Genomic DNA, 22,603 nt, shown 5'->3' with positions numbered 1-22,603 from the left:
AGAACGAGGAAAATATATTCCTACTCGATGAAGAGTTGAAAAAGAAAGATCAGCTATAATCTAGCAGAAGGTGGTTGTTCAACTAAAATTGTATGAATAGATTTATCATTCTCAAGATTCAGAAAGTATGTGGCTGCTATAAATGCCTTATAGCTAATCTTTGTTGAAAATTATCCAAATCAAAGCAAAAAGTTAGTGCAATGATTTTAAGCTAATGTACTCGTTTTGATTCACAATGTCTGAAAAGTTTACAATATACTCTCCCCTGCCTAACTTTTATGTTTTTGGATGTTTCAGTTGAATAAAAGATAAAGAAGATGACCCAGACGTAAATGATCAAGACGTACAGTGATTGATTATTGTGACACAGGAATGGTCTTGTTCCTTGCCCATTCTATTGTACAATATTAATAATGCTCAACTGGAACATCTATTCTGAAAGGACATGCTCAATGTATTTATATATAATAACATAATTATTTCCCCTTCTTTGTGCAAATCTCTGTCTTGGCAAAGATGGTTGATTTCATGAAATTGTGTACGTATCTGGTTTTTCCATTTTCAGGTTATTTAAAGCAACATTTTGTTTAGCAATAAAGATAACTAGTTTTACTTATGCCTGAATTTCTGACATAATTTGACCCATCTAAAAAATGACATCCTAAAATTAAGAAACTTTTAGAATTCTATCTCCTGCCTATCTCATAAAATTAATGTTTGAAAAATTTTGATAATTTGTTTGACTTCCAGTTTTATGTAAACTCTCAATTTAAATTATTTAATACAAAAGTTATATATTAGGATTCTGTAATATATATATTTAAATAACTGTCCTGATTGGCATCCCTTGCCATCCCTTCCTATCCCCATTTTGGAAACCTGGGGTAACATTTATTTATCAATAGAATACATGTTAAAATAAATAGTATTCTTCATATTCAAATAGGAGCCTGTCCCTATTTGCATTTCTTACAGAAATAGTCGGTTACATTTACTAAAACTGAGTCCTAACTTAACAAGCACTACATCATAACAGATAATGTTAAGTCTATGACAGTGTTCACGCTAAACCTTGATTTTTGCTATCTTATGATATAACATGGATTCAACCTAAGAATCATTAATAAGTGTATTTCAGATTGAAAGCATTCATCATGATCGCTGTACCCAAAATCTGCATCTGTTTTGGCAACAAATCAAATGAATTCCTTGAATTGCTTTTGTAGTCTTTATGCTATCCTACGTCTACAAGAAAAGAAATATTTTAATAAAGTGAAATGGAATTTAAATTTGTGAAGTGTTCATCAGAGATTTGATACACTCCACCAGACTAAACTCCCAAATTGTCTTTCATTATCCTTATATAAGCAGAAATTTGAAACTGTTTAAGAGAACCACAAGGTGTATTCATGTATCAAAAATATACCAATGTGTGACCAAGCTTGTAAGCCAATTAATAGTGAGCTAGAATCAACTTTGAATAGTCTTGTGCACTAACGTTGCTCCATTTCCCTCCCTAGGATTATAACCTGACCAGAAATTTCACTTGACCAAGATTCTGGTTCCAATCTCTATAACCTGAGCAGAAAGAGTCAGATTATAACCTGACCTAATCAGCATTCCCTTCTTGTTTATATCATTTACACATTGGACCAAGAGTCCGGTTCCTTCACTTCACAATGAAACCATTTACTATATTTCAACACTATGGAGGGCGGTCTGAGAAAGATATACAATTCAAACCATAGTTACAAGAATCAGATTCAGCAGCCTGACTTTGTATTCAAATTTCAATTTGCAAATTAGAAAAAAACATTAAACAGAGATTTTTTTGAAGGATTAAAAAACTTTTCTAAGCATTCTTCACTAAACTAATCAATTAAAACCTACTTTGACCACATACACAATCATATATTGACCAAAAGAATACAAAGGAGGATTTGAGCTGACTGGGACATCATCATTTAGATATATAAACATTCACAAATGCAATAGGTGCACAAAATTCAGGGATTATGATCCATGTCATCGTAAACAAAATCAGAATGAGATTTGTGGCTAAGATGAGTCTGCAACAGAGTAAGGCCTCTTCTTAATAGTGGGAGTGGAATTTTGTAAGGGTTATGAGCAAAGGAGTAGACAGAACAAAAAATTGTGGACATCCAAGATATGTAATGTAAATTTACGATATTTTCTCTTTCAAAATATAAGCAGTTGAACATGAAGGATTCTGGACCTGCGGAAGTTAAATCCGACAGACTGGATGGAAGATGAAAATTAATTGACTGAAGCTTGGAAACTCCAGAAAACTGTGTCAGAGGGCAGATTAACAAGATTAGTGTTTCAGAATATAAGCAGTTGAACAAAAGGAATCTGGATCTGCAGAAGTGAATCTGATAGACTGGATGGAAAATGCAGATTGATTGACTGTGACTTCGAAACTCAAGAAAACTGCAGCAGATTAACAAGAGAAGTGACAGAGATTAATAAACAAGTCACAAAAAATAATGTGGGTATTTGATATTAGCTCCAGTTAAGTCCCAGCAACATGGATGAAGAGAATACCAGAAATGATGGCATAGCCAATAAGTATAAATGCCAGTGCAAGAAACTAATGTTTTTGCTGGCCAAGTCTGGAGCTTGGGACATACAAGTTTGGCAAGCCTGGCAGACACGTTCTATCACTCACCCCTAAGTTCCCAGGCCTCGGAAGCCTAGACTTGGCCCAGGATTTGGCTAGTTTGCATACTCTGAGAAAAACAACAAAGGAAGAGGATGACATCATTTATCATATAATTGTATGACATTATCACATTTACTAATGCAATATTAAACTTTGATAACATCATCCAGTCAAAATTAGTCAACTAGGATTAATGTACCTTTCTCTGTTTGCTGATCCACATGCATTCAGTTCCCCACTCTTTTAAGTATTAATTTGGTTTTACTGCGTCAATCTACATAATGATAATAAATATGACTTGTATTAATTTACGTATTTGGGTGATCTGAAAATCTAGTTAAACCTTCATTTAATCCATATGCTTTTCTTCAACTTCCCAAGATATTTACCAAGGTATAGAGAAAAGACTGGAGAGAACTTTAACTATTCTCTAGTGTCAACCTTGGTGTTGACAAATGTGCTCTAATTGGGGTGTTTGTCCATTACAGTTGCTGTCCATATGTTCCACTGATTCCAAGTGAAGATTGACTGCTATTTTGACCTTCTTCAGCAGTGTTGACAACAACATAAACGTTTGTGTATCAGAATTGACTTCTTTGTAAACTATTTGATTGGAGTACAGATTCTGTTTTCATCTTTCAATGGAGTCTGAAGCTACTTTGATTGATTTTAGTTCATGCTGAAGGTCTGGACCCATTGATTCCAACTTGCATTTTTTTATTCGTTTATTAAATTATTTATGAAAATGTGGAACCATAATAGTAGTTTCTGGATTAAATTGTGTTTTAGCTTTTTTGCATCTACTTTTCGGATCACACTCCTTGATCCATCATTTTGTTTCCTTTGGCTCTCTTCATCCTGATGATGGATCACAGAGTGTGATCCTGATAGGGACATCTTTCAATTAAGCCCTGATCTCTTCTAGGACTCCTTAAGGCTCTTTTCCTGGCCTTCCTAGGGTTCTCCTAACACCCTACTCTAGAGGAATCTCTTTCCTAACTCCTCCCTCTCCAAAATCTCTCTACCAATTTGACACTTCACTCTACTCACTTCCTTGCTTCTTGGACCAACACACCAAGTCCACTACTTAATACACCATGGCCTTGCACAACTCCAAATTGGATGGAAGGGCTTCCCCTATACTGATTTCAACTATACTTGATGGCATTTTGTCCACAACTCCCATGGCTTTGTTACCGATTTCATCAAACCCTTGTGATAAGGCTACTAGCCTTTTAAGCCCTAATTAGGTCTCCTAATAGGTTTTTAGTCAATATGTTCAAAACTTCCTTAACAAGGCTAGCAACTAGTCACCATTCTGGATACCCTTTTCAGAGAACTCAAAGATTTTCAGTGTTCTAGGGTTCCAAACTGTTTGTAAACCTGCTTCCTAGAATTAGGCCTAATATTAACATTTCTAGCTTGTTTGCGTTGTTTGCCTTTCAAGGGCTTAAAACACCCCACAAATGCATTCACAAAGTACCTTCTACTCTTGCATACAAGACCTTTATACACTCCTCTTCACCTTCAACAACTTGGATTGATTATATCAATCCAGTAAGCCTTCCATCCTTTCTCTGCAACTTCCAAGTCATCTAGCTCGGTACACTCTCTCTCGCCCAGAGCTTGGTGTTTAAATTAACAAACCAGCAAACCACGACTGCAAACTCCATATGTACAATGTATTTACAGTGACCTAACATATTCCAAATGGCCATACAGTTCCCACCATTGGATTTTATGCTAGGGCCATTTTGAGTCTTCCAACTCTGTATTGACCAATGAACAGGTCACAAAAGAAAGATTTTAATTTCGCCTATCAAAACAAAAGCTCTAAGCCTGCAATTGCACACCAAGAACCTAGATTCAATGCCCTATATAATCATGAAAAGAAACATCTCAAGTCAATCCATTATCATGTGGATGCTCGAGTTGCGAACTGACAATACAGGAAGAATGCGAGAAAATTGATTGTTTGATTAAGAAAACTGCATTTACAAGTTGCCAACCCTGCTCTGAGACCTCATATGGTCCTAAACAAATGAGTGGCTTGTGCCTCAACTGTCCAAACCAACCCAAAACCGCTTCTTGCCTTTATTGCTCAATCTCGTCAATTGTTGTCATTGACAACTTTTGCAAGTTTTGCATTTTTACTACTTTGCACCTCATATTCCATTCAAATGAGTGCTGATTGACTTGATTGGCATATCAAAAGCCTTCTAACGCATTCCTACCTCGTTTCACCCATTTTGGACCTATTCCACCCATTGACCCAAATTGACTCCTAGTTGACAATTTTTTAACACACCTTGACAACTTGGACTCACATTGAAAATGACTTCACAAACACTCCACCAAACCCAAGGACTCATTCTTACTCCTTATTCTTTAGTGGTTTGGATAAAACCACTTACAAGCCAAAACTTGGTTAGGGTCTAGCCTAAAACCGGTGCCCTTGCATCATTCTCCCCCTGCAGTAAAGATATCAAGATACTCCTAGAGCTGAAGTTCCATGCTGATGCAAAACTTCTTGAAGTCACTCTCTGTTATCCATGTAGCCTCTGATTCTGGTCGATGCCTCCATTTGATTAGATGCTCCATATAGATGCCATGTCTTATCTTTTTCTTGACCCTTGAATGTCAGATTCCTCCCGCTTGTGGCCTTATTTGAACAGGCACCCTGAGTCCCTTCACATCAGAACCAATCTCTGCATTTTGCTTGTCCTCTGTTACTTCGGGTCCTTTGTACTTGACTAGATCTTGCACAATGAATATGGGGGAAATTGCCAGATCCTTAGCTAGATCAATCTTATATGCATTTTGCCCATATTTGGCTTGGACTTTATATGGTCCCGCTCTCCTCATTTGTAACTTACTCGGGATGCCTTTCTAAAGTCTGGCTTTATTGAGATGTACCATCACCCATCTCCTACTTCAAACTGCAAATCCTTTCTTCTTTCATCCACCTTAGACTTGAGCTTTTGGTTTGGTTCCATCAAAGCCTTCCTTACTTGTTCATGAACTTCTTTCACGGAATGGGAAAAGTCATCTGCGTGACCACTAATTCCTTCATGATTCCTTAACTCTCTAAGTTCACAAACTCCTCTTGGATGGATGCCATACACAACTTCAAATGGACTTTTGCTAGTAGATCTGAGGAAGCACTTGGTCCCACATCTGACCATACTCTTTTGTTAAACACCTTAGAAGGTTTCGAAGCACTTTGTTTATCACTTCAGTCTGACCATCTATTTGTGGATGGTAGGCTAAACCAAATGGCAAATTAGTATCTAGTTTTTTCAATGAAGTTTTCTAAAAATGCCCCATGAATTTCACATCCCTGTCTGACACTATACTTATTGGTAAGCCATGAATCCTTACTACTTCTTTGAAAAAGAGATGGGCAATGTAACTAGCATCATGAATTGTCTTGTAAGGTATAAAATGACTCATCTTACTAAATTGTCTACCACTACAAACACACTGTCAAAACCAGCGGTTGTCCTTGTTAATCCCACCATAAAATCCATACTAAGACACTCCCATGGTCTATTAAGAGTTAGCAAAGGCTGATACATTCCTACATTAGAAGATGTTCATTTGGCTTTTGACAAACCGCACTGTTCTACATACCTCCTAACATCTTTTTGCATTTTTGGCCAATAATAGAACCTTTGAACTAGGTCTAATGTCTTGTTTAAACCAAAATGGCCACTGAGACTTCCATTATGCTTCCTCTTGAATGAGGTTTTTCCTCATAATCCCCTTGGGCACATATAACTGGTTACCTTTAAACAACAATCCACTCTGCAAGGTATAATTAGCAAAATTGCTATGAAAATGATTATTAAAATCAACGCATACCTTGTAGGCTTTTGAGAAATCTTCATCTCCTTCATATAGGTCCTTAAATCCTTCAATCCCTATGCTTGTAGCTAGATCTCTTGGACAGTGAGTAGTCTCCTACTAAGTGCATCTGCTACCTTGTTGCTCTACCCCTTTTTATGCTTAATAGTAAATGTGTAGGCTTGAAGAAACTCCATCCATTTTATATGTTTGAGGCTCAACTTCTCTTGTGTATTTGTGAAGCTTAGAGCTTAATTATTTGTATAGACTACAAACTCCTTGGGCAAGAGATAATGCCACCACTTCCTAAGGGCTTGGACCGATGCATAGTGCTCTAGGCCATAGGATGAGTACCTTGACTTGGCTTCATTCAACCTCTTGCTGTAAAATGCTAATGGTCTTCCCTCTTGACTTAGGATTGCCCCAACAGCTATGTTTCTTGCATCACATTCCACAATGAACCATTTGTCAAAACTTGGCAACACTAGGATAGGTTGAGTGGCCACTTCTTGTTTCAGCTTCTCAAACCCTTCATTAGCCTCCTTTGTCCACTTAAACTTAATCTTGAGACCACCTTTGACAATGTCCAAGATGTGTGCACATATCTCACTGAACCTCATAACAGATTTCTTATAAAACTAAGCCAATCCATGAAAGATTCTCACTTCAATCCCTGTTTTTGATGTGGGCCAGTTCAATATGTTTTCTAACTTGCTTGGGTCCATTTTTAAGTCATCTTGGGATATTAGTAAACCTAAGTATACAAGCTCTTGTTTCAAAAACTCGCTCTTCTCTAGGTTAATAGCCAATTTCTCCTCATGCAATTTCCTCAACACAATTTCTAATTGTTTCATGTGTTCTTCCTTTGTTTTGTTAAAAATGAGCATGTCATCAAGATAGACTACCACAAATCTACCTATGTAATCATTCAACACTTCATTCATTAGCCTCATGAATGTACTAGGTGCATTTGTGAGGCCAAATGGCATAACTAACCACTCATAAAGACCCTCTGTAGTTTTAAAAGTTGTCTTCCATTCATACCCCTCTTTCATCCTAATTTGGTGGTAGTCACTCTTAGGTCTATTTTAGAGAAATATTTAGCACCCCCAAGACAATCCATTAAGTCTTCTATTCTAGAAATAGGAATCTATATCTAATTCTTATCCAATTTATTGCCCTAGAATCATAACACATTCTCCACTTACCTCCTTTCTTTGGTGCCAACACAACTGGAACTGCACATGGGTTGATGCTCTTCGTAATTAGACCTCGGTCAAGTAGTTCTTGTACTTGTCTTGCAATCTCCTTGCTTCGATCTGGTGTCATCTTGTATGCAACTTTGTTAGGCAATGATGCCCTCGGTATAAAATCAATCTGATGCCTAATAGCTCTTTGGGGAGGTAAAGTGGCTGGTGCTCCATCACATATGATATCACTGAACTGATCCAATAGTATTTTCATCTCTACAAGTAATGTTGGCTTTGGTTTGTCCTCCTCTTTGAGCTTTACTACAATTGCAACCTCAATTCCTTCTTCCTTTTTGAGACATTGCAAGAATTCCTTCCCACTCAATAAGAGTACATTAGAATATGATCCCCCTTCAACAAGTGATTGAATTTTGTAAGTAACTCCATTCATTTTAAAGGTGTCCATGTTCTTTCTATGGTGGACTACATCTCTATCATATTGCCATGGTCTACCCAACAGTAGATGGAAAGCATCCATGAGCAAGACATCACAAAGTATCATGTCTTCGTATTCTCCTATAGCAAACTAAACCCACACTTGTTCATTCACAAGAACATTCTTCCCTCTGTTCAACCAAATAAACTTGTAGGGATGTGTATGAGGTATCTTGGTGAGCTTCAACTTTTGAACTACCTTCTCTGAGATAATATTATCTATTGAACCTAAGTCTACGATGACCCTACACACCTTGCCAAGGATCTTGCACTTGACTCTGAACAGTGCCCTTCTTTATTTGTGTTCTTCCTTGCTAGGTTCTTCAATCAATACCCTTCTGAACATGAGGTTTTTACCACTCTCTGAATCAATATTCGCTTCAAGGAATTTAACACTACTAGCTTCCTCTTGTGCATAAGCAACTTTATTTTCCCCTTGTGAAGATGGTGCTTTGTTAGGACATTTGTAGGCACAATGGCCTAATTGACCACAATTGTAGCACTTCATGTTTGCAAAATGTGAACCCCTACCAAAACCTCAAATCTACCTCTTCCACCACTATTAAAACATCTACCTCTGTTATAGCTACCTCTTCCACCACTATTAAAACATCTACCTCAAATCTACCTCTTCCACCTGATTCATTGCACTATTCAAGTAATTTAAACTCTCCTTGGTTCTTGTTTTCATTGCTTCTGCCGCCAAATCCTCCTCTATGACTCCCTCTTGAATCTCTTCATCTACCTCCACCCCTTGAGCTTGTATCCTACTTCTTCCTACACTTCTCTTCCACCTTAAGGGCTAATTGATAGCGCTTATGGACAATAGTAGGGGTTAAGAGACTAATTTCTTCTTGTATGCTCCATCTAAGACAACTCAAATACCTTGCCACTTTGATACTCTCTTCTTCTTGGACTTTGGATCTAAGACACAATTTCTGAAACTCTTCTACATAGGCAACGACATCCATGTCTCTTTGCTTGAGGTTTTGTTTTCTCTTGTGAAGTTGGATCTCATAATCATCTGGTAAGTAATTCTCCCTTATCTTGGCCACCATAGCCTTCCAATTGGCTACTAGATTCTTTCCCTCTATTTCTCTTTCTTCTTGAAGAAACTTCCACCAAGTCAGGGCTAGTCCCCTCAATCTAGACTTGGCCACTTTCACCTTCTAAGCCTCAATAACTCCTTCACATTCAAAATTGTTCTCCATTACCTCTATCCATTCCATCACCAACTCAGGGTCCATCTTTCCATTAAACAAGGGTATCCCTTCAAGAGCTTTTCAACCCAATGCCTTGGTAGCCTTAAGGAATGGTTCCTCGTGTAGGGGTGGGTCAGGTTCAAGGATTACATCCACTGCCTTACCCTTATCTTCACTATCCTTCAAATTTTCTTGGACTTTGTTAATTACCTCTACAACCTCATCTAACTTTTTTTATAGCCTCTAGGACTTCCTTCAGGAGTCTATTCTCCTACTTTTGCTCCATCATTTCTTTTGCTAACTCTACATTAGTTACCATGGTTGCCTCACCCACTAATTCACTATCAAACTCTAACATACACCTAGCCCAAATCTTCAAGCTCTACTACCAATTTGATAGGGAGATCTTTCAACTGAGACTTGATCTCTTCTCAGGCTCTTGAAGGCTCTTCTCTTAGCCTTCCTAGGGTTCTCCTAACACCCTACTCTAGAGTAATCTCTTTCCTAGCTCCTCCCTCTCCAAAGTGATCTCTACTAATTTGACACTTCACTCTACTCACTTCCTTTCTTCTTGGACCAACACATCAAGTTCACTACTCAATACACCATGGCCTTACACAACTCCAAATTGGATCGAAGGGCTTCCCCTCTACTGATTTCAACTATACTTGATGGCATTTTGTCCACAACTCCCATGGTTTTGTAACCGATTTCATCAAAGCCTTTCAATAAGGCTAGTAGCCTTTTGAGCCCCAATTAGGCCTCCTAATAGGGTCTTCAGTCAATATCTCCAAAACTTCCTTAACTTGCAAGGGCTTCAAATACCCTTTTCAGAGAACTCAAAGATTTGTAGGGTTCTAGGGTTTAAAACTGTTCATACACTTCCTTCCTAGAATTAGGCCTAATATTAAGGATTTCTAGGTTGTTTGTGTTGTCCGATTTGCAAAGGCTTCAAACACCCCACAAATGGATTCACTCTACCTTCTAATCTTACATTCGGGAGCTTGATACACTCCTCTTCACCTTGAACAACTTGGATTGATTATATCAATCCACTAAACCTTTTATCCTTGCTCTGCAACTTCCAAGTCACCTAGCAAGGTACACTCTCTCTCGCCTAGGGCTTGGTGTTTAAATTAGCAAACCTGCAAACCATGACCCCAAACTCCATATGTACAATGTATTTACAGTGCCCTAACATATTCCAAGTGGTCCTACAGTTCCCACCATTGGATTTTATGCTAGGGCCATTTTGAGTCTTCCAAGTCTATATTGACCAGTCAACAAGTCATAGAGGAAAGATTTTTATTTCACCTATCAAAACAAAAGATCTAAGCCTACAATTGCACACTAATAAACTGGATTCAATGCCCTATATAGTCATGAAAAGAAAGATCTGAAGTCAATCCATTATCATGTGGATGCTCGAGTTGCAAACTGACTGTACAAGAAAAATGCAGGAAAATGGATTGTTTGATTAAGTAAAAAGCATTTACAAGTTGCCAACCCTTGCTTTGAGACCTCAAATGGTCTTAAATAACTCAATGGCTTGCGCCTCAACTATTTGAACCAACCCACAACCACTGCTTGCCTTCCTTGCTCAGTCTTGTTAATTGTTGTCATGACAACATTGCAAAGTGCAAAGTTGCAATGTTGTCATTGACAACTTTTGCAAGTTTTGCATTTTTACTACTTTACACCTCATATTCCATTCAAATGAGTGCAAATTGACTTGGTTGGCATATCTAAAGCCTTCTAACAAATTCCTACCTCATTTCACCCATTTTGGGCCTATTCGACCCATTGACCCAAATTGACTACTAGTTGAAAACTTTTTAAAACACCTTGACAGCTTGGACTCACAGATTGAAAATGACTTCACAGACACTCTACCATCCCCTAGGACTCATTTCTAGTCCATATTCTTTAGTGGTTTGGCTAAAACCACTTACAAGCCAAAATTTGGTCAGGGTTTAGCTTAAAACCCTAAGTGCTACTGCACCAAATCCAAAATGTTGATTTAAAAAAGATCACATACAATTCAATCCAGAAATTGATATCATGATATTATGATTTGTGGAAATTTCTTATCACTAAAATGTGCAATCTTTTACTGTGGGGGTTGACTTGACTATAAGTTCTATTGTTGATTTTTCAAGTTAATGGTCTTGTGAGGGATGGTAGTTGCTATGAGAATGTCTTGCCGATGATGCCATGGGCAATGGTGGTTTAAATAGTTGAAATGTGAAATACAAGAGCAAATAATTCCACATACTGGTAATAGAAAAAGATACAACGGGTGTATGGAGAAGGCATTCTTCTCCCCAAGTGCATTATTCAAGTCTTCCACATTCCCATTGGAAGGTATTCTTCATTCGGATCAATGCTTTCTGTGCCACTATCTCAAAATTGGAAAATTTCTCTAAAATGTGTGAGAGCTCTCTTTCCCACCAAAGCCAATGGAGCAACCATCAAGTCATATTACATGGAATTGAGGATTTAACCTCTCCTTTCATGGCTTACATAAGAAGGTGGGAGTTCCAAAAGAAGTAAGGTTGTCTTTTTGCACAGTTGTCAATCGGCACTTTTCATAGTACTTTTAAGTAAACCTTAGTTTCAATAAAAGGGGTCTCCTCTAAGTATCCTGGAATTTGAGATACTATTTATCACCAATGTTTCTATCTTAAGTGCTATTAAGTCAAATAATAATCCTGCAACACTTTTCCTTATGACATCCAACTTGCAACACCCTCAAATGCATGAAACCCCGACATTTTGATCCCAGGAACAATCCCTCTGACTAGACCTTATTGTAATTACCTGCTAAATAATATCAGTGACACTGTAATTGATGGAACTCAGTAACAGCATCGGTAATTTACTTAATTATTTAGGGATCATGTGATGACATCCTATTTGAGTTAGCAACATTGTTGTATTTATTTTATATTTCAAATTGGTGTCGATTCCATGATGTAAGGATCATGTGCTAGTTAAATTCATGCATGCAATTGATTTGGCAAGTGAGACTCGGGCTACGCAAAAACATGGTTAAAAAAAGAAAAACAAACATAATTACATACACAAAAAGAATTAATGCGTTTAGAGAATACATAGGCCTAATTTGATTATCAATTTGTTATAATTTAAACAACGCATATGTCACATAAAATGATAAATGTATAGCAACACTACAACTGTTTACATAGGATGATATGTTAGAAAACAGCCAAACCAATCAGAAATTTAAAACAGATAAGAATATGAAAGTGCACAAACAACAAACACCATAACACCAAAATTAATGTGGAAATCCAAGATGGGAAAACCACACAGAAGCTCATTGTCATGAATATAACACCGGTTCAGGTGATTTCTACAAGGGCTCACTGCTGGTTTGGTCACTGCAGGTTGGGCTAACTGCCCTAATACAAAATGACTACTTACAATAAAACTCGTAGAAAAAAATGTGCATTGATAATGTTGCATCTGCATATGCTTGAAACTGTTCCAGTTAATAGCACAACAATAACTATCCGCAGCAGATCCAGTAAGATCATCTGCTAGCCTTTACCAACCCTCTACAAAACTTAATACACCTTTCTATTACTATCACCTTCCTTAACTATTGTCCTTCACACTTCTTATTCAGCTCACACACTTCACCACTGAATATGTATTTGCGTTACCATATGGCATCATCTCACCTTTCGGCATAAACTTACAACCCTTCAGATCTGAATAGATATTGTGTATATGCACATATCCATTGAACTACATACATATGTCAGCCTAGCAAAAAGACATGTTGGCTTGATTACAAAGAGATATTTCAATACAGTTCAACACGCTAGCATTAGACCTAAAAGATAGGTCACACATATGAGGACTTCATACCACACTAGTACATGACCCAAAGATAGGTACTGCATAAGATAAGCATGTTAGATAGCGCAATCACCAAAAGACAAATATTCTAGGGCCAATGGGAATGCCACAACCAAGAGCATGTCTTGATCTTGAAAAACTCTGCACTTAAGGATAGCACAAGATAACGCCTGTCCAAAATCAAATATAACTGTCTTACCAAAAAAACTTGATATACTGCATGAATGTCCAGATAATAGAGATACCCAGAATGAGCTCTTTACACAACAGTAAATGATAATCATCCACTCTTCACATATTTTGCATTCACCAAATACCGTAGATGCACCAAAAAAGGATATATCGCTATTACTGAAGTAGGGACATCCATCCACATAATCCATTGCAATAATATACTGCATAGAATAAATAAATTATGTATATCACAGGGAGCACAACCATCCAGTGCAAGGTTTTGACATTAATGACAACAATTCCACCAGCGTCATCTCAACAATGTCCCCCTTTGACACTGATGACAAAACAACAAAAAACAGAAAAACTCCAAAACTTCCAAAAAGCGAAAACATCAAAAGCTCCCCGAGTTAGATAATCCCATTCACAGTTTTTCTCTCCATTTCTCTTCCTTTTTTTCCCAACAATGGCAAGGGGCCAAATAACATAATTCAGAAATTCAGATTAAAACAACAGGTTTTACAAGAAATTTTTTCTTGTACCTTTCCTTTATAATTGGAACTCTTCTTCCACTCATCCACTACCAAACCCATCCAAGCACACAAACTGTCATGAAGAACCAACATATCAAAAGATGGTCCAGTCTGGAGACCACTATCAATGTTCATTGTCCTCTGCATCAAATAGAATTGCAGAAAGATTTTTAACCGAACCTTGATCAACTCATTTACCAGCTAGAAGGTTTTGACCGTATCCTCTGTGTCTCTGAACAAACAATAGCTCAGCCTGCAACTCACCAATTACGATCCTCTGTTTTTCGCTTTTATCCTTGAAGAATTGTTTATTTTACCAAACTCATCTAACTTAGACTCACTAGCTTCAATCTTGCCATGAAAGTTATCTACAGTAGGACGCCACCAGAGACACTACCAATAAATATTAGACATTTCCTTTATGCATTCTCTTGTCTCACCAATCTGTTTAGATGATTTCTCTTCTGCACTAGCAAATTTTTCTTAATTTCATCTTTGAATTTTCATCCTTTTGAAACATGCTACAACAACCTTCCCTCAACAATTTTTACCACATCATCTGGTAGCATACCAAAAACATCAGAAACAACAATATATTTACTGAGCAAATGATCAACGAAAGCAATCTCAATTTCAATTTCAATCTCTTACTACTCGGACAGTAGGCAGACTACATGTCACTAATCCTGTCAAATTCACCTTCATTCACCATTGACAGAACCACATCCAAATCAACAGACCCTGATTTAGATAGAGAAACATCATCTTTTTCCTTCTCCTCTTCTCCTCCTTTTCTTTTTTTGATACATTGACGATCTCTTTTTGTGTTGCACCAGTCTTTCTTTTCTTAGGTTCCAGAGGGAAACTGCCAATGGCAATATCCAACTCTTTCTTACCAAAGGAGGATTCCTCCTCAATAGGCACAACCGTACTGGAGCACAAATTCATCTGTAAAGATAAGTTTTACAAGCATCCATTTTGTCTTCCAAATATTCCAAGTACCTGTAAATCTGCTTTTTTGACAAGGATACTAACGTCCATTTCATATTTTTCTCTACTTGGTTACAGTCTCAGAAAATAGAAAAACAAACACATAACCAGAGATCCAAACTGGAAGGCATAACCTTCCACCAATGACATTCTGATATTTTCAAATAAATTCTCCAACAACAAACTACATAAATCAAATTGCAGGCTCACCTTAACCATCTTATGAGCCAAATACACAACTACAACAGACATTACATCTTCTTGATTGTGGAAATAGATTTTATGTGTAATTCCATATGCAACATACCTCAGAACCAGATCAACAAGGGTTTTATCTAAGTTGTCGATTTGGGTTCGGGGACGAATTCGGGTTCAAGAATCTGACGTGTGGATTTGTGATTTTTTTCCCATTATGATTCGTAAGGATTCGTGTGTGTGTGTGTGTGCACATTATATATTTTTTAAAAACAGAGAACTAGACATAATTGTAAAACTAAATTATTTCATCGTATGAATCTACGATGCTCGATCATTGATCACCAAATGTCAACAATAAACATTATCATTATGATATTAAAAAAAATCATCACATTGAACTACTGAATTAAATTAAAAAATAATTAAAGAGTTGGTTTTTCCAACTTTTGGGCCCACATCTTATGTTTTGCCCTATGGGTCCATGCATAGACCCACACCGGATTACCCTGGGTCCATGGGGATTCTTGATTGGTCCAGACTAGATCTGTGCAAGGTCTGAATTTGACCTTGGGGATGCGCCCAATTTCATGGTCCACGGGTCCGGACAGACCCACAAAGTCATAACACTTTGAACATACCCAAGATGTACCAATTCGCAAATCCAAATCCGATCTAGACTCAAACACACGAATCCAATAACGTAAGTATTTATCAATATAAAATGGGGGTCTTTGTCAATGCCACTTAGTTGTTGCACAAACCTTATACTTCATTGTCCTCTTCCTGGAGGATCTCCAACATTGCATAGAGCGATAATATCCTCAATTGTTTCCTTTGTAATTGCATAGGGTTTGTCCAATATCAATTTTTCATTCTTGAACCAACTCAACAAGAATAAAATTGACTCCTTTGCAAATCAAGCGAGTTCTCCCCATATGTCCATACCCAATATTTAGATTCTCTACAATTAATCACAGCCTATAACTCTACTTCTATTTGTCTTATCTTCTCATGATCAGAATAGACACAATAGAAAGGGGGAATTATATTAACTGAGAAAATAAGCTAGTACAAACAGTGCAGAGAAAATTAACTTCAAAACATGCCCTACGGGCTTACAATAGCATAAATCTGGAGAATATTTCTCCTTTTAGCACCCCCTCTCAAGCTCCAATCCGAACTGCCTTTTACAATGCCAAAAGTCTCCTTAAATAGACCCCGGAGGGTTAAGGACTAGGAGTATATTCTAGAAAGTGCTAGTAGGCATCCACCGACAAAATAGAAGGTTCCAGAAGCCGCGTTAGAAGTCGGTGCAAATCTAGAAGAATCCAGAAACAGTAGCCGAACTTCCGGGAGGCATAACTTTTGAACCGTAGCTCCGATTGACGAACCGTTTACATTTTCGGAAAGCTCTCGAAGCGCTCTATAGCCCTATGGACCAGCTTCGCTCGTCCCCCATTTTTCGACCCTTTTCGAGGTCATTTAATGCCCCAAACCTGACTTTGAAGCATTCTTAGGAGGTCTCCAAAACCCGAAAAACTGCAATAACTTTCAAACCGTGGGGCATTTTGACCTGATTCTTTTTTTGGAATGCTCTAAATCTCAATTACATTCATCTGGCCAAGTCACACCTTCTAGGTCACCAAAATGATGGCCAAATTGCATGCTCCTATTTTTTCGGGATTTTCAAATGCACTGATAGTTGAACTATGAGAGTTGGAACCTTTATTTGAGCCAAATGGGTATCCAAAAATGTAAAGACATGAAACAGAAACTAAGTCTAAGTACATTTTTTTGGGTGACACAGGATTGCCCTTATACCTCTGGATGCTCCTGCATCAGACTATCATGAAGAAAATTATAGAATCAAATCAAATAACTTGGCACAACACATTGTTCGATGCTTTGTGGGCTAACAAGATTACTCCAAAGCGAGCAATTCGAATGTCACCTTTTCAATTGCTATATGGGATTAATGCTGAAATTCCAATTCCAATAACTTTAGAGCTTCCTGCTCTTAAGTTGTTACGAGCCAATAAAGATGAAACTTATTCAAATTCCCTGGATAAGAGAATTATGTTTCTTCATCAATTGGAGGAGCAAAGAAAAGTAGTGGATAATCTTGCTACTCACCAGCAACGAGTAAAATTCTATTTAACAAAAAATCCAAATACAAAGAATTCCAAATTGGCGATCTTGTTCTACTTTGGGACAAAAGGCGAGAAACAAAACGAATGCATGGAAAATTTGATTCTCTTTAGCAAGGACCCTTCACAATTCACTAGATTGTATGCGATAACAGTTTCTGGCTTGCATGTCGAGATGGAACACCAATGTCACTGCCTTATAGTGGACAATATCTAAAACATCACTTTCAGTGATCATCAGATAAGTACCCCTTGTACATAGTTTTATGTTTTTTCGAGTCATAGGGTCTTTATTTTTATTTTTGCTTTTGGTAGTCGCTTGACTCTATAACCCAATGCAGTAGATGAAGGCACTTAGAGAACTGGATTCTATGTCACTCTTTGTTTTCAAGAACAAACGAGTAACATTCCCCAGACAAAGTCAGTTATTGTCCTGCATTTTGTCACCACAAAATGTAGGTAACAGTACAAAACTCTTCAACTTAGTTTTGTAATTCTCTAAGACAGTTCATGATTTAATTGGCTAACATCGACCAATCAATCGACCCCAACTCATATAATGAATCCTTTTACTAAAGGCTTTTGTCAAGTCTTTTTCATTTTTTATTTTATTAAGCTTTTGCTTGATTTATGAAGCCTTCAATGTCTTTTTTCGCATTTTCGAGTGTGTATCTAAATGCTTTTGGTCTTTTGGTTTTGTTCAAACCCTTGCTTTTAGTTTTCCCTTCAATTTTTTATATCTTAGGTCTTGATCATGCTTGGCAGTCAAAAGACATGACAATTTAGGTGCCCAAAAAGTGCAGCCTCCAAATGCAATTGCATATTTTAAAATATCATGTTATATTTTAATTTTGACATTCACTTTTTGAGAAGTATAACATAAATTGACTTTATGTTATGTTTTCGAGTTACTTTATCACTTAAATTTATCATTTAAGTGACTATAGAGCACTTCGTGTTATATTTTCATGTTGAATTGTTTTTAAATTTTTCACTTAAATAACTTTATTAACTATAAGGTTTGATTTATTTTTTGAGTTACTTTCAAAACATTTAAGTTAACAATATATTCAGAACTCAACATAGGCAGATGTATTAAAAAACACAATAGAAACCAATAGATTTATCAATAGATATTTATCCTGTTCGTTCTTAAAATAAGATTCAGTATTCAAGCATGTGGAATATGCGTTACAAACCAACAAAATGAAACCAGTAAACTCTCATAAAACTCCTAAAAACAACGTTATTGTATTATATAACAGCAATACAATAACCAGCATTCAGAATCCAATCTTAAACACAGAATTTACAGCCAGATTGGAACACTAAGATAAGAACCTGTAAGCGCATACGAGACCCTTGAAGTGACGTCTCCACAGACAATGGGTTTGCGTCCAATGTCTGCCGGCACAAGGGGCTATGTCCTCACACTGGCTGAAAGCTAAAGCTTTCCAAAAACTCTCACAAGAGAGAAATTGAAATCTGAATAATAAATCAAAACATATCCAAATGAAAGAGTCTCTTCTCCTTTTATTCTCACAACTGTGACTCTTCGACTTCCCTCCTGGCTTTTCATCTTACCTCTCCTTGTCATCTTTAGTCTACTTTGAATATTAAATTGACCTTTTATAATTAGAGCCCACACTTTCATAGTCAATTTTAATATCATATAAATGTGTTCTTTAATATTTCTAATGTCCCAAAAAGGGGACATACACCTTATCATATGACTGTCAAGTGTGTTCATTGTGAGCTAATATTACTCATGCTAGACCTGTCTAATTCTCATTGTGATAGCCATATCACTTGCCTCTACTCATCATTATGTTGGTTCTTTATCCTGAGCTGTCACATACTGACTGTTCACTTTGTACCCTGCACTTCTATCATGCTCTTATGACTTTCCTTTAGAGTTCAGAGTATCAGCCCATGAACCTTAAACGTATGATAAAGGTTTCCTTAAAATGGCAAACAAAACTTGCAAATATTTTCAATGGCTTTCAAAGATTGTGCTATTTACTAAAGTGGACTGTCATCCTTCTGTTGCGATTGTGTCCTGCTATATATATTTAGTCCATTGTTCATCATTCAAAACCCAGAACCCTGTCACTGGCACTTCACATGGTACCTTACTATCCTTTTCTTGTGTGTAGACTGTCCTCTTTATCAAAAGTTTGTTCATTTTTTATGCTTCTTTGATATTCAAACATTCTCACATGAATGGCCTTGACTGCACTTTATGCTCTTCTTTGTATGTCTCTCTTGGAATCTTCCGGCTACTTAGTCTCTGTTGTCACTATTTTATCATCCCAAAAAATAACTATAACTGCGCTTTGACAAATGTCTACTCATTGCACCTTATGGCTGCTATTTTCATCTGTTCCTTTCTAGACTCTTGGATGAGCAAAGGTATCCTTGCGACTGCTCTTGAAGACTGTATATTTTTATTGTGTGACTGTTTCATACATCTTTGCAAGCATTTTCATAATAAACATGAATTTATTTCACTTCTCTTTCATGTGCTTTAATCCTCATCCTTGGCTACTACCCTGTGGGATTATCGTATCATCCTGTCGTGTTGCTTGCCAACCTCAACGATTCCCTCTTTCATGTTCATCATTGCCTAAAGACCAAGCTATTTACCATTCCTTCTACGGTACTCATGGACTGCCATTTTTATTTTTTTTATTATCACCTTTTGTCATTCATGGCTCAATGGCACACTATGTGCTTCCTTCTCAGATTATGTATGATGTCCTTTGGTCATTGATTTCCATGACAATCCTATTGAGCACTTGTTTCCATGATCAACCTCTCATTACTTTGATGCACAGTCACTACATGCCCTTCTTCTTGTAATCTGTCTTCTAAATTTCATTCCTTCATTATCTCGGCTTCTTCTTATAACAATGTATTAATCAACACTTGTCTTTTGGATATGCCTTGATTGTCATGTAGATGTGTCATGGCCTCCTTTCCTCAATGTGTTTGCACATAACTTAAATCCATTGATGTAGCCTTTGTGTTACTTACAGACTAAATTGCCTTATGACATAGATATTATCACACACAACTTAGTCATAGCTGACAATATTGGCATATTATGTTTATTGATTTTCCTTAATAGTATATTGCACTAGGAGAAACTTGCTGTCCTCTCATATAAACATACAACCATTTCTTAACAATATTGTGTCATTCCACGGTCCTTTGACAACATTCTATTCTCTTTGCATACCTATGTCACTGATTTTGCTCTTAATTTGTGACTGTTGTCCTCAGATCCTTGAAATTGTTGTTATTTCCTTTCTTGATATGCTGTTCCATGACAATCAATATGACTGTAAGCTGCCTTCTTGTAATCTTCTTGTTCTCCATTTTCTTATGATCAAATGAACACAATAGGTCGGTTTGCCTTGTGTTGATGAGATAATTTATTATCAAACACTGATTTGTTTTAAGATTTGAAGCTCAGCTTCCCTTAAACTTGACTGATTCTTTCAGGCTGTCACTGTGCCACAGATTTCCCTTTTCATGATGCTGTCCACTGCCCTTCTACTCATTGTAGCACATGGCTTTAGCCTGATTATAACTGATTCTGAGGCTTAAATCCTTACTATGCTTGCACTGTCCTATGATTAGCAAACTAAATCACTTTTTCCCATTGCATTGTTATGAGACTGTCTTTCTATGAGAGTTTCTTCATACTGGTAACCTGGAAACTTCTCCACTTTACAGTTCAAGTGATCCATCTTCTCATCATTTTCCGCACAAGGTGAATGCCTAATCATGGACTCCGCTTTGTTCTTTCACTGATTTACTCGTTAAACACTATTAAATAAAGATCAAACAGCAAAAACATGTGGATAATACATTCATCATAATGGGCCAACAAGATTGTCATCTTTCAATAATCATTGAGAGTTTGGTCTGAAAAGGAAAACATGCCTAGCATCTCCTTTCTGCCACATTCAAGATAATGAATAGATTGACAATGTGCACTATTGAGACTCCTCCAACTTCTTCCATGCAATACTTAAGTTGTTCAAACATTTATCCAACTATTGGCCGCCATTGTAGAAGGATAAGTCTGCAACATGACATGTTTTCTATCTTCTGTTTTGCAGCGTGGAAAATCATGCATGAACTTTGAAAAACCCTAAGCCCCCTTGCAATGTGGGCAACCAATGAAGTAAACAGCTTACGCTATCAAGTCATGCTCTTCTATTTGCACTTGCACCATGACTCTTAAGCCCTGCTGTGTGCCCTATTTCATCTCTTTAATCTCTACAATGTGTCCTTTCTTTCTGCGATGTGGTTTGAAGCAGTCTTCCATTTGCTATTCCTGCACCATGAAAGAGGCTGCCTACAACAAGGAAACCCTACCTTTCTCTTTCTGTGTGGATATGAACTAGTCAAAAAAAGATAAAATATAACTTTTGTTCCTCATAGCATAGACTTCAAATGAAATTTGCATTAGCCCAAACCTTGCTTCTTTTCTTTTTGTATTTGATTAAAAATTAATAAACAATGTGATGACATGATTCAAGATAATAAAGTTGCTTATTATAACAATTGCAGTGTCGCTCTTAATGACTATCCACACTTATCAAAAAGCACAAAAACATCAGTATCTTTTAAATGAGGTGTCCTAAAATACAAAAGAGAGCGAAAAAAAAGATAGTCTGATAGTTGGGCATTATGTTGTTTCTTCAGTGCTCCCATGTGGCATCGCATGGTTTGTTTCTTTCTGGATGTGACTTGTTGTATCGAGTCCATTTCATTCAATTGTCAGTAGTAATAGTCTACAAAGTCTACACTAAGTACTTTGAAGCTATAACTAAAAGTGATATGGAGCTATAACTAAAAGTGATATGGTATTAAAATACATGGTCTTTTAATGTCTCAATGCAATCACAATTATTGACCCTACTCAATTACTGGGTGCTTTTTCCTACAGCAACTCCAAATAAATAATTACATGATCCCACTTGTCACAGAAAAGAGATTACATTTTTTGAAATGCAAAAGTGGCATATGTGCACTTAAAAAGTAATACATGTAATGATAGTGAAGAGTGGTCTCAAAGTAATTGAAGAAGAAAAAAGATTTATCAATCCTTACTTGCAGCTGCTGGAGAGAAAAAATTGAATAGGGAGAGTGAAATTAGCTATGAGGGCAGCCATAGCTGAATCTCAAGGAGCTCCTTTTGATATGCAACAAGAAGCACTTGAGAACATACCGGATCTCTTCG

The 22,603-nt window shown here is 37.0% G+C and overlaps 1 protein-coding gene across 4 annotated transcripts in view; it reads right to left on the bottom strand.

The window, feature by feature from the left end:
• Positions 1 to 869: 869 nt before the first annotated feature.
• ORC5 (origin recognition complex protein 5) overlaps positions 870 to 22,603 on the bottom strand; it is a 57,491-nt gene continuing 35,757 nt past the window's right edge. Inside the window, exons 5-6 of one of the 4 annotated variants that reach the window (XR_016362458.1) lie at positions 1,427 to 1,578; positions 870 to 1,245 (exon numbers count right to left, since the gene is read on the bottom strand). The gene's annotated coding sequence lies outside the window, so the exon portion shown is untranslated. Of the gene's footprint in view, positions 1,579 to 1,700; positions 1,720 to 22,603 lie in introns of those variants that run through there. The other 3 variants (XR_016362457.1, XR_016362461.1, XR_016362460.1) reach the window with 3 other exon arrangements.

The sequence above is a fragment of the Cupressus sempervirens genome, chromosome 3 (assembly GCF_028749045.1).
Source record: "Cupressus sempervirens isolate cs-2001-9-10 chromosome 3, ASM2874904v1, whole genome shotgun sequence".
NCBI classification, from domain to species: domain Eukaryota; kingdom Viridiplantae; phylum Streptophyta; class Pinopsida; order Cupressales; family Cupressaceae; genus Cupressus; species Cupressus sempervirens.
The sequence above is the reverse complement of the archived record's forward strand: the minus strand, read 5'-3'. Positions and strand labels throughout refer to the sequence as shown.